At 39.0% G+C, this 12,924-nt stretch overlaps 1 protein-coding gene and 1 long non-coding RNA gene across 19 annotated transcripts in view; both read left to right on the top strand.

The window, feature by feature from the left end:
- Nucleotides 1-1,321, top strand: part of LOC121478553 — a 120,090-nt gene extending 118,769 nt beyond the window's left edge. Inside the window, exons 3-4 of the long non-coding RNA XR_005984513.1 lie at nucleotides 69-201; nucleotides 307-1,321. This is a non-coding gene — a long non-coding RNA (uncharacterized LOC121478553). The remainder of the gene's footprint in view (nucleotides 1-68; nucleotides 202-306) is intronic.
- Nucleotides 1-12,924, top strand: part of RBMS3 (RNA binding motif single stranded interacting protein 3) — a 1,727,904-nt gene that overhangs the window by 239,222 nt on the left and 1,475,758 nt on the right. The window lies entirely within an intron of this gene.

Here is a 12,924-nt window from a genome sequence, read left to right as displayed (position 1 = left end):
TGTCTCCTTCTCCTCAAGATTCATAGATCAGTGATGCAGGGGTATTTATTTTATGTTCTTGTCAACAGAGATATCATGGACTGAAAGGTGATGGGTACCCCAATGAGTTCACTACAAGATCTCAAAGATTCCAAGCCATTGGCTGCTCCAAAGCATAAAGCCACCCTTCTGGAGAGGCGGCAGGAAGGAAGCCTGGAGGAGGTGAGGAAACATCACTCTTCCCTCTGCCCTTGACTCCATCGGCCTTGAGCTGTCAGATGGTTGGGCCCGGGCCTGATGGGCTGTTTCCCGTGTGTCCTTCCACAGGCTCCGCTGTTGGCCAGAGGAAGACCACCTTCTCAGGTGTCTGGGGGAACCGCTGAAGGACAGTGAGAGAGATGTCGCTGGTCCCCAGGACAGAAACACAGCAGCTGGAACCAAGAAGCACTCAGAGTGGGACTCGAGCCCAGCACCCCTTCAGACTGAAGCTCTCTGAGATACATGTGCTTCCTGATTGGACTGTTTTTGCTTTTCCATCACCTGCATAACACAGTTCTGGATACTTTGGAATGGTTGGCTTTCTTTCCTTTTTTATCCTTCCCCCACCTTTACCCCCATCCCTGTCTTGTCTTTTTCTTCCCTTGGCCCTGAGACCTGTAAGAAAAGAATTGCTTTGGAAAGTATAATTCTGTTGCTGAAATTTGCCTTGTTTATGAACAAATTCTTTCCCTGAGGATTTTCTGAATTGCAATCCCAGGTTACTTGGTAAATGGGGCTGCATGATTTGATTTGTGTAGCACTGATCCTTAGATTAAAAATACATTTTCTTTCTTTCTTTTTTCCCCCCAAGTTTTGGATCCAGGTAATGGCCCGAGTCACATTTGCTTAGCTACTGAAGCGATCTCAATGTGGTATCGCTTGGAGTTGAAACATAATCAAACATACATTATACCTGGGGCTCTTGCATGCTATTTGATATATATGTTACACTACAAAGAAACACAAACCTTGTAGGTTGAAATTTAATTCCTGTCTGATCCTATAGTTAGAATGGTGAGAAATCACAAAATATCAAAAGTGGCTTCAAATACCCTGAATGTAAGCTAACCAACAATAAATGGACAGTTTGGAAATGCCATTTTCCAAGGCAAAGCAGGAATTGGAGATCAACTGACCTCGTCAACAGGGTTGCTCAGGTCTGTCTGTGGATCTGCTCAATTTGGAGGAATCCAAGAACAAGGTCTCCTTCTGTGTTTGGGTTGACGGAAATTGTGGCGTCTCTGACTTAATGCTCTGTAACTGTGCCTCCCTTGCAATAAAACACCTTTGGTTGACTCAGCAACAAGGTCTCTGTCAATTTCTTGCAACACTGTGTCCTCAGTGCTTTGTAAGAAAGTCCAGGGTAGACCTTTGAGTGGTTGACCTGTCAGAGATCGAGCCGGACGCAGTGTTACTGCTCTTTCAGTAGTGTCTCCAGAGCCATCTGTTGTCTCCATATGGGGTCTGTGTGTGTGGTCAACTTCCCTTCTTCATATTCTGGTCAACTCTAGACCTCTCTAGTCATGGCACAGCCTCGTTAGGCCAGTATGCTGCCATCTCATTCTGGAGCCCCCATTTATTTCTCTGAGGCTCCAGAACAAGCTGCACACTCTTAATACTTCAAATTACACACACACACACACACACACACACACACACACACACTATGGGAATGATGATCTTTCCTGTAGTTATGGTTGTAAGCACCTATAAAAGGACATCACATGGTTGACACCTTACATGTTGTAAACATACTGGGATATGGCAGGACTCAGTAAATGGCGATTATTTTATCTGTTAGAGAATTGAAAGAACACTGTAAGTCCTTACGGTTGACCATATAGTTGACTGAGAACACTGAGTAGCCTTTGGGTCACATCTTGGGTCTCTTTGCTTAAAGCCATTAGAAAGAGAGGTGATAGAAGTCAAGAGAACAGAATCTGCAGCTTGCTACCTTGACCATGTAGTCAAGTATCTTGATTCCTCCCTCAGTGGAATACGGCAGGTGTCTTACATCCTTCACAGGGATGACACTCTGGCTTTTATGGAAAGTGAAATTTACCACACTCATAGATGTATAAGAGACCATCTTTCCTGCTTGTTTGCACCATGAGGCCCATTCAACCAAGGGCAGGTGAGTTTCTCTATATACTGACAGAGACATCTCCTTCATTGTGGAGGAAAGAATTCGACTCATCTCAGGTCTCATCAGACCTTGTCTGCCATGTCAGTAGAAAGCATTTTTGAAAAAGCCCCTACTGTCTCCAGTACCACACCTGAGATTTCCAGATGGCCAAAATGTGAAGCAAAGGCATGAGCTAAGATGATTAGGGTGGCAAAGAAGGTAGTTGTTCTCTGGTTGCCGTGGTATGTATTATAGTCCCACAGATATACCTGGACTTCAAGCCATGCATAGTAGAAAGAACATTTTCTACTTTCTACCTTGAAGTCATTAAAACGATAATAATAACACAGAAGCAGGTCATAATTATTAAGTATTTATTTCTTGCTGGCCACTGGGCAAAGCACTTTGCAAGTAACTGCTCATTTAATCATCACAGCAACCATAAGAGGTAAGTCCTCTGAACTCCCAGAACCTGGATGAGAAACTGAGGCATGAAATTACTATGTAAGGAGGCCAAGTTCCCCAGTTGGTGAGTCATAGCTGCAATGCCCCAGGTCTGCCTGACTGCAAAACTTGGGCACTTTACCACTTTGGTCAGCTGCTTCCTCATCTTGGTCCTGGTGTCTGTCTGCTTTTCTGGCTTCTTACTGTGAACCTTACCTTCGGAACCATATCATCCTTACTTGTAACTTAAGGCTATGAATTATCAACTTTCCTACCTGCGTCCCACAATTACTGTCTAAGCTCTTGGCAAATGTATGCCAACAGATTGCAAATCAATATGAAAAGTAAAAGTTCTTCTGGATGGGGTCCTGGTTCAGCCTATCTTATGCTGAATTCTACTTCTGTTTAGCTTTCAGAGGTTTCAGTGTATCTTATCCAGAAGAGATCCTAAGGGATACGAATGTTGAGTCTAAGAACTTTCTCAAGGGTAATTGAGAAGGCACCATGTACAGGTGAAATACTATTAGATTCTTGAACAAAATTATGCTGACTCTAAGCTTAGTTCCTAAGGCTATGTCAAAGGGCATCATTTATGTCATACAGAAACAACCTCTTCCCTGTTTGCTCCAGCAGCTCATTCAGGAGGTGGTGTTAACTGTACATCTGTTCAGAGGACAGAAGGTGGTGGTACTGTGTATCTTTTCACAAGACCAGGGGAGCTTAAAGCATTTTGCACATTTGCAGGCAGGTTGTAGCAGATGCAGTTGGTACCTTGTCGGTGTTTCTGAGGGCTTTCTCTGCCTGTTAGGGCCTGTGTGATCTCAGGCCAGAGGTGCTGGGGTGTTCATTCTTCCTCCCACTGAGGCTAGCCCTCAGCTCCACTGAAAAGAGTTGGTATGTAAATGCCCCTCCTCACCCTTGGGTGGGCCAGGCATAGTCTGCTTGGGCTCTGAGCTCCCCAATGGGAGTCCAGCTGCCTGTGGTGGAAACTAATTTGTTAGCCCACTTTTGTTGTTTGCTGTTCCTTCCCATGTCATGCCATCTCTTCTCAATCAGTGTTTCCTGGAATCACTTCCCCAATAATCAGTTACTCTGCTCATAAATTCCTGTTTTAGGGTCTGCTTCTGCCTGGGAGTCCAAATGAATTCAAAATTCAGCTGCTGGTCAATTATAGAAATAATAATGTCCCAGAGAAAATACAGCAGTATCATTCAAGACTAAACCTTTTCTCCCCTTGCCCTTCTGCTCCTCTGCTGTGTTAGGATATGGAAAGGAGACTTTATAAATCTGAGACCCACTTGCCAGAGAAGTTTCCTTCCTGTGAAATAGGTACCTCGCCAGGTTATGAAATCCTTTTCCTTTAAATGAAAGACTCAACTAACATATGAGACCAGGCAAGAGTCACCTGATGGCAAATGAAATTACAGTTCACCGGCTAGAACAAGTAATTAAATATAAAGGGGTAATGGGAAAAGGAGGGAGTCACAATCCCAGAGCCCCCCTTTCACCTCTCAAGGACTCCCATTTGCCTTTGAATCACTTCTGCTTCAATTAACATTGATTGAGCTTGCCTAAAGTGCCTGGCTCTTGTCAAATCCCATTACACGGGCTCCAAGACACTCTCTGTCCACAAGCCTTTGTTGTGCTGGGACATTTTTGTGGGAATATTGAATATTGTGTGGAGTAGCTACGCATTGATCAAGACTGTTATACAAGAGGTTTGCTTTTTCTGGCATGGCAGTTGTGTAAACGGGATTTCATCCCTGCCATTATCATTATCAACTTGAGCCAATTCTCTAAGTTCAAGTTACGATGCTCTAAAAAGCATGTCAGGCTGACCTACTGTAGCTTTTAAAGAGAAACATTGAAAATGTCAATCCTGTAAAGTAAGAGGTGTACCTGTATCTTTGTTAGAGGCATCACACACCTACTTTATGTATTTTTGTTGTTGGAAGGAGGACACGTGAAGAAACATGTTTCTTCTGTGGGTTCCCAGTGAAGATTTTGATGTTTATCAGAGATGTAAATGGAACCACGGTATATATCAGAGTCTGTTTTATCTCTTGGCTTCTCAGTCTTTGCTAAGGTCTTGGAGGGTGGGGCTATATTTTATGCAAGATTAGAGCAAGAATCCTATTAAAAAATCAAAGAATAACATCATTGCGAGAATAACCAAGGCTCTTTTATGTAGGGAAAACATTTACTGCTATCGGTACCTTTTTAATACTCACATTTTAGATCTCATTAATTATTAAATTTTTCCTAAATATTCAAATTCTACTTTTGCCACAAATAAAGAATACTTTATGAATAATATCATCTTAAATATGTAAATGCTGATTAGAAACGTAAGTAGACCAATTCTCCCAAATATTTCAATAAAACTTCTACCAGTTTCATTTAAAAGCTTCACAAAAAAAAAAAAAAAAAAAGCTTCACAAACTTTTAAAAGTGGACAGCACACTTGTGCATGTGCACACATAAATAATCCCCATGGGATTTAACATGTTTATACCTCCACCTAAATGATTAAGAAGTATATATACTATAGATTTGATTTATGTCTTCATTATTTATAAGTTTGTTTTATCCTTTCCCTGTTTTTCTGTGTGTTTATCAGTGTTTATATTTTCCTAGAATTATAGTAATACCTGCCAGACTTAAAAAGAATGCAGTCTTAGACTAGCAGAGTTTCCAGATTCAAAGTTATCAACCACTTGATTTTGGGTTGGCATATGGGATCCTAGTGGATCTCTTCAAAGTTGATTCTACCCTGGGCTGATGTTTTCTGGACTGGGTTTTTTTTCCTTAGAGTCAAGGTTTAGTTACTATGTCGAGTCCTTGTAAGCCCTTGTAATGGCAATATGGGCCACCATCTGAGAGCTTCCATGTTCATCAAATCTTAGTCCCAGACAGTGAGCCTTTACTTCATCATGCCTTGGTTTCTCAGTATTTCAATAACAAAATATCCAGCAGCTTATTCATCTAGGGGATGAGATGAGGGGGTCTGGACAGCTGATTCTCTTCTTGATCACTGCCTCACAACTGACTGTTACATATAGGCTTCAAAGGAGTGTAACCTTCTCTGGTCAACCAAGAAAAATCTCTAACTTTTCTTGAGTTTTTTGACTTAAAATTCACTGTAGCTGTTCTCTTTTATTAAATGAGAAAAAATATATAAAATTAACAGAACATCTGTATATGTCACATCTTTAACCTACTTATTAGAAATTTTTTTAAAAAAATATGCCCTTTTTGGTTTTAGTGACCTTTTTGTATACCCTATGCTTTTCATTTTTGAGTACTGTTATGGATTCAAGCCTCTTCATAGATACGAGTTATTCCAAAGAACTATAATTATTGTTGGAATGTGGAAACCCCCTTAAATAGTCTCCCTTGTCTTTGCCGCATTGCTCTTGAGACAGTTTTGAAAGTCTCTTGCTTAAAGGCAACAAAATGTTCCTTACCTGTATTGATTTTTCTCTTCCATTAGCTAAGATTTTAGTCCTTGAGAAGCTCTGAGTCTTATTAGTAGAGCACTAGGATTGCATATCAGTGTTATCCCCATGAATGTGATAATAGACAAAATAATCTAATTTGGTCACTGTAATGTAAGTGCTGGAAAAATAAGTATTTAAGATTATAAGTTTTCATTATTTTTTCCTAATATAAATGCTATTATTACTAATTCTAAATTTTTATCTAATAATTAATTTTTATACTTTCTTTTCTATACTATGCTTTTTTGGATTATCCACTTGAACTTGCAGTCACATGCCTTTCTCATTGATTAGCCTTATATATTTAATTAGTCACCATTTTGTAGTTCTTTTATTGGCAAACATAAGACAGGATCCAAGTGAGGTAGGTGTAGGATACAGTTGAAAGGTCAACTTTCTCATCTGCAAAAGGAATGTTCTGATGAGGTTTAGGATTGAGATTTCACCCTGTAGGCAATGGGATGCTACTTAGAATTTTTATCACTGATGTAAGGCAGTGATTCTCAAAGTAGAATCACCTAGGAGCAGGTATTAAAACGCAGGTTACTGAGCCCCACTCTCAAGTTTCTTATCATGAGGTCTAAGGTGGGACTGGAAAATCTGCGTGTCTCACGAGTTCCAGGTGGGGCTAATGATGATGGATGTGAGACCACAGTCTGAGGACCACTGTTCTAACTAAGGAACATAAACTAAGGTTGTTGACTAGGTGGAGATAGTCTTTGCAGCTTGAACTTTAAGGATATGAATCAAGGTGTAGATTAAGGAAAAGTAGTAAGTAAACAATTTTTAGAATGATAAATCTTTGGGTTATAAAAATAGGAATTATCATTGTGAATCTTGCATACTCAAGCAGGTCTGCCTTTTACTCCTTGGTTCCATTTTCTTTGGACAATTCTGACTGCTTATCAGCTATAGATCTCATATCTACCAGCACAGAGAGGTATAAAAACATCAATTAAAAAATCAACAGAATTCCATAATTCATGTAGGAGATTAACCATAAATGTACAATAATGAAATTTCTTATAAAAAATTATTTGGTGGGGAAAGAATTCACATGAAGGGATTTTGTATCTATATACCCAGATTGTAAATCTTGATTTTATTTTGAGGTTGAAGTATAGACCTTATCTCCCTTTACCTGACATCTGTTATAGCAGGAAGTCTATCTTCCTAAGTGTTTAAGCAAGTGCCAGGTATGCTGTCATTTCAAGATGAATAGTAAACAGCCATAATAAATGGATGTTGTGGGTGACATTAATAAGACATTTGCAATCCTGCAGAAGAATCATGCTGGAAGATAAATAGATGCATTTATTTATACTATTGTTAGGAACTTGAACTTCTGACACACAAAGCAGGTGTTCAGTCTATTTTGGAACTCCTGACAAAACTCCTTTGTTTTCTTGTTCCTCTGTCTGCCCCCAAAATGTAGATGTTCTTCAAAGTTTTGCCTTCTCTCTTTGTTCCTTGACCTCTATATTTTTCTATCCGTGAACTCCTCCACACATTTTAAATTATTATCTCCAGAGGGGATGATTTCACAGTCCCACCTACCCACCTCCCTACCCACCCCCAGGAAAAAAGGAATGAAGATACCTATATGAGAAATATTGAGGTGGATGTTCCTGGCAAATTCATGCTTTTGAGAGCCTTTTCTTTCTGCAATGGTGCAGGCATTGGGGGCCACGGTAGGGTTGGGCTTTCTTAGAACTTCTATTCTAGAAGAGAAATACAAGAAATAAACGAATATAGATTGTTATTTGTACTGATATAAGAAAACAAAGTGATGTTGAAGAGAGTTGTGGATGTGAAATGTATGTATTTAGGGAGGGTTTCTCTGAGTGGATGATGTTTAATCTGAGACCAGAAGAATAAGACAAAAAAATAAAACAAAACAAAGCCCAGCTAGGCAGAAGGACAGAGGGAAAATATTCTAAACTGAAGAACAGCATGCAAAGGGCCATAAAGCAGGAATGAGCTTGGTATATTTAAGAAAGAGAAGAAAGACCAGCTGGATAGAGGATAGTCATTAATATAAGTTGTATGAAATGAGATTGAAATAGAAAGTGGGAATTAATCACTTGAGCCTTGTAGACTGTGGGGTGGAATTTGGATTTTATTCTGAGCATAATATGGGAAAACACTGAAGGAATTTAAAGCAGGATAATGCTCTGTGGGAATGGAGTTACAGTGGCACGAAAGAAAACAAAAGCAGACTGTCCATCATCCTAACCTGTAAACTCTTAACATGCTATTACTTGTAAACTCTAGGTTGGGCAAGCTGGCTGGCCTGTAGTTGGATCTCAAAAATTTCTGTTGTTTTGGGATCAAAAGCAAGTCAAGTTACCACTTTGGCCTCCTTCCCCATCAGTCACAACCTTACCTTAGCCCTTGTTATCTCTGCATCCTCTGGCAAGAAAAGGCAAGCAAGAGTAAACTCAAAGATAAATATCTAAAGATGCTGAGGGACCATCTTACTGTACCCATGACATGGATAAACTTTCAGAAAAGGGAAATTCTAAAAAAGTCTGGACATTCAGTCTAGGATACATAGATCCTGTAGTCTTAGAATTTTTGTTTATTATCCTGTAACATCTATGATTACAACAAAACTCCATGCTCTATCCACAAAGTCAAATAGTGATCTTGGCCTGTGTCCTATGTCAGCATCCTTTCTTAGGAATGGCCAAAAGGGGTTCTTGAGCTCTTCATAAAGGCATTTCAATTTTTTAATTTTAATTTTTAGGAATGGCCTGTATGTAATAGGTAGAAACTATATAACTGCTAAGCTAAGCAAATATTTTGTAAGCCACTGTCTTTAATCAGAGACCGAGAGGAAGTCACTCCAGGGGGGATTTTTTGTTTGTTTGTTTTTACTATTAGTAGAATTCTTTTTCTATTGATTTTTGCTGAGCCCAACACCGTCCACACTTTTTTTTTTCTGTAAGTGACTAATTTTGTTGTATAACTCACTGGAGTAATCTCTTTTCAAAATTTTGAAGGATATAAACAATGTATCTCTGACATTTTTAGAAATGACTTCTTCGTTCCTTTTAAACTTATTTCATGTCTCATGACTACTGGATTGTTCTAAGTAATCAGATAAAATTATTTGTTTGTTGATGAGAAAAAATAATTTATCATCCTTCCCAGATTAAAAATAAAAGTTGTTTTAGCCATCATGACCTTAAAATAAGAAATAGTTAATGAATCATAGTATTATCTGACATAATATGTTTATGTTGCTTCAACCATATTCTAATTCCTGTGCTAGAATCAGAGATGACTGAAGAATAATTTATGACTTTAAAAAATCACAGTCTAAACTCCAGTAAAATCTCAGGGAAGGATTATCATCTAATGCTTAAGTTCCCTCCGTGGAACCTAGCTCAGTCCGTTGAGCATACAACTCTTGGTTTCAGCTCAGGTCATGAAATGATCTCAGGGTCATGAGATGAAGTCCTGGGTTGGGCTCCCTACTCAGTGGGGAGTTTGTGGGAAGTCTAGTTGAAATTCTTTCTCTCGCTATCTCTGCCCCTCCCCTTGCTCACACACACACACACGCACACACACGCACACACACGCACACACACACACACACACACACACACACTCTCTCTCTCTCTCTCAAATAAATAAATCTTAAATAAAATTCCCTCTGTGGAATCTTTTGCTGCCAAATGGTGACCCAGCTTCCCTTGGAATTCCTCAGTGTTGGTAAACTTGTTGTCATCCTTGGCAATCAGTGCCATTTTGGGGAGTTCATCCTTACTATCAGGTTAAAATCTGTATCTCTGTTACTTTACTCATAGATCCTAGTTCTAACACAAGAAATTCAAAATAAGATGCTTACAGGGGCTTAGCAGATAGCACTTATGAGCTAGGTAATCTAGATGTAAAAACTTAAGAAGTTCAGATATTGTAATAAATGACATCTGATATGTGGTCACATTGTAGTAAACACGACAGGGAATGATAGGGACTGTTTAAACTGAAAAACATAACTTTTCAGCTCTCATATATTGTTTCTTTAGAGAAATGTGAGCCAGATATTCTCAATTTTTCAAGTAAATCATAATATGAACTTTTTATGGGGCATCTCCTGACTTTTAAATTTGCAACCAATTCAAAATGTTTAAAAAAATTCTGTGGTAAACCACTGAAAGCCAAACCACACATCTACAGCTAGATTTGACCTATGGGTCATTAATTTTCAACTTTTGTTCTAAACCCCATAGCTACAAGGAAGGAATGTGAATTCTCTCTCACGGGATATCCTATCGGGCATTTGAAGACAGCAGTCACCATCATTCATCACGATAGTCTTTTCCATGATTTCTTCCTCCAGCCAAACTCACAAGATATTCTTGATCTAATCCACAAACAAATACTATTACTTGATTGTGATTAAGTAACATCCATATGAGAACTTTGAAAACAAAAACTCAAAAGTGATTCTTGGAAAATCTTTGCCAAACTGTGTTTCTTACGTATATAACAAGCTATTCTTCCAGAAGACTCCCAGAGCACCCATTTAAATTCAAGTCTTATTGAAAGGTGGACATTTTAGGTCGGTAGGGAGAATATTTGGGGAGAGTTTTCCTTAAATCACCCACCAATTTTATTTAGGTATGACTTTAATAATTTGAGTATCTGCTTTTTATTTTAGATATCAGTGCATGTTTATTCCTGTCCTAATTATTCTCCACTTGCCTTGACACCTAGATCCACTCTCTGCATGTAGGTTTCCTGACCTATATGAAAGGGTGATTACTCTGGACCACAACACTCAGGGTCCCTTGCTAAATGGATCCCACTAGGGTTTGACCAATGGGAGGCACCAGAGAGATATCAAAATAATGGGTGGGCTATTTCTTCCATGTCCCTTCCTTCCTTTGAAGTCCCATCTCTGATAGTGGCTGTGTCTCTGATCTCAGCCTCTACCACAGAGCCCATCTGTCATGACTACAGCTTTCATGAAACTTCTGTCATGCTTATTTTCTTTTCTTGTTTCTTTGGCTCTAGCCAGAGATAATGGCTTCCTAATGTTGTCAACGTCCAGATGCCTGAACATTCCTTGTTCCTTTTTTACCCTTGCTCACAAGTACCTCTGTCTCTTGATTTGAAACATTTGGGCCAGTTGTGTTATTCTGCCCCTGATAGATACATACATTCTCCTTCCCTTTCTCCTTAGCTCTTATAATGCCATGCCTTTATGTCTGTATGAATCATAATAACTCACCTCTGAAGAAAGGTGTTTAAATATGTTAGGAATATTCATATATATTTCACTGTCTTGCTTTCATGGTCTTGGTGTCAGGATCTTCTTGGGTAAGTCACTCTCCACAGAGTCATGTTTTAAATTACTAAGGAGCACCCATTGATCACAGAGTACAAGAATAGTTTAATGAGCACATAGGGTTAGCCTGTATCTATAGCATGCTCAGGTGTAGCCTCTCAATATCCAGAAGCCATAGCTCAGCCTCCTGGGATGTATCAGAAGCTTTATTTTCACCCCCAGGATAGGTCTAGAGTAAGTCTTGCTTTTCTGACCAAGTGTTTGACAAGATGCCCACCAAACCCGTCTTTTATTATAATTTCTCCACTTTGGGTCTGCTCCTGTCTATTCTCAGCTCATACCTGGAGACCTTCTCTAAATCATGCAGACTTCATAGATTCATAGCCCTGCCACCAGCTCAAATATTTAGGGCTGCATGGATTCTAGATTCAGGCCTTTTAGGGACTAGAATTTGGTCTTCTGGCCACATACTGTCTTAGTACTCTTGGCTCAGGTCATACCTAATTTCTTCTTTTTTCTCTTTTCTCTATGCCCTTCAGTTAAGATCCACCAATGGCTTGGAGAAGAATCTCAACCAGTTATGGCAGTGTAATATAACAGGTCACCTGCTGTAAACAAAAATTTTTATGAGTATTAAATGTCAGGGACCAGTACACATAGCACTACAGTCAATCCTGCATCTGTAAAATCCACTAACAAGTAATTAGGGAAAGATGAGTAGAGGTTTTATGTTTAAAAATTCAAAACAACCGTTAGTAAAATCTAGTTTTAGAACAATATAGGTTTTAAAATCTGCACTAATAATTTTAATAAGGTCTTATCTTTAAAGCACTTCCAAAGTACTAATTCTCCCAGCATGCTTCTGAAGTATGCATCATTACCAAAGGTGTGTGCCAGACTGGGTTATTTTTAAAACAAATTAGTATAATGAATAAGCATTCTGTTTTTACCTTAATATTTAAATTGGAATTTGGGGGTATCATTTGAAACTACAGAATCAAGGCAATTAAAGTTTTATTCATTGGGTTAAGATAGAATAGGTTATATGTAGACACTTTATAACACTGCAGTCAATGACCATTAAAAAAAAGTATGTTCCTACAGAGTAACCCTGCAGAGCCAGGATTCTCACCAATGCAAATTTTGTTTCCAATGGAATACTGGTAATGTCTGGAGGGATTTTTGGTTGTCACAGTGGGGAAAAGAGGAGATAGTATGCTACTGGTATTTGGTAGAAACTAGGGATGCTTCTAAATATCCTACATGCACAAGATAGCCCCCCACAGCAAAGAATGATCAAGTCTAAAATGTCAATAATGCCAAGGTTGGAGTTTATTCCTATTTAAATATTTGGTAGAATTATTTTATTTATTTTATTCTTTAATGATTTTATTTCCTTATGAGAGAGTATGTGCACATGTGCACATGCATGAGCAGGGAAAGGGTAGACAGAGGGTGAAGGTGACTCTCTACTGAGCAGGAAAACTGATGTGGGACTCAATCCTAGGACCTCAGGATCATGATCTGTGAGCCGA

This window comes from Vulpes lagopus, chromosome 19, assembly GCF_018345385.1.
Source record: "Vulpes lagopus strain Blue_001 chromosome 19, ASM1834538v1, whole genome shotgun sequence".
NCBI classification, from domain to species: Eukaryota; Metazoa; Chordata; class Mammalia; order Carnivora; family Canidae; genus Vulpes; species Vulpes lagopus.
Note: the sequence above shows the minus strand (reverse complement) of the source record. Positions and strands in the feature narration are given on the sequence as shown.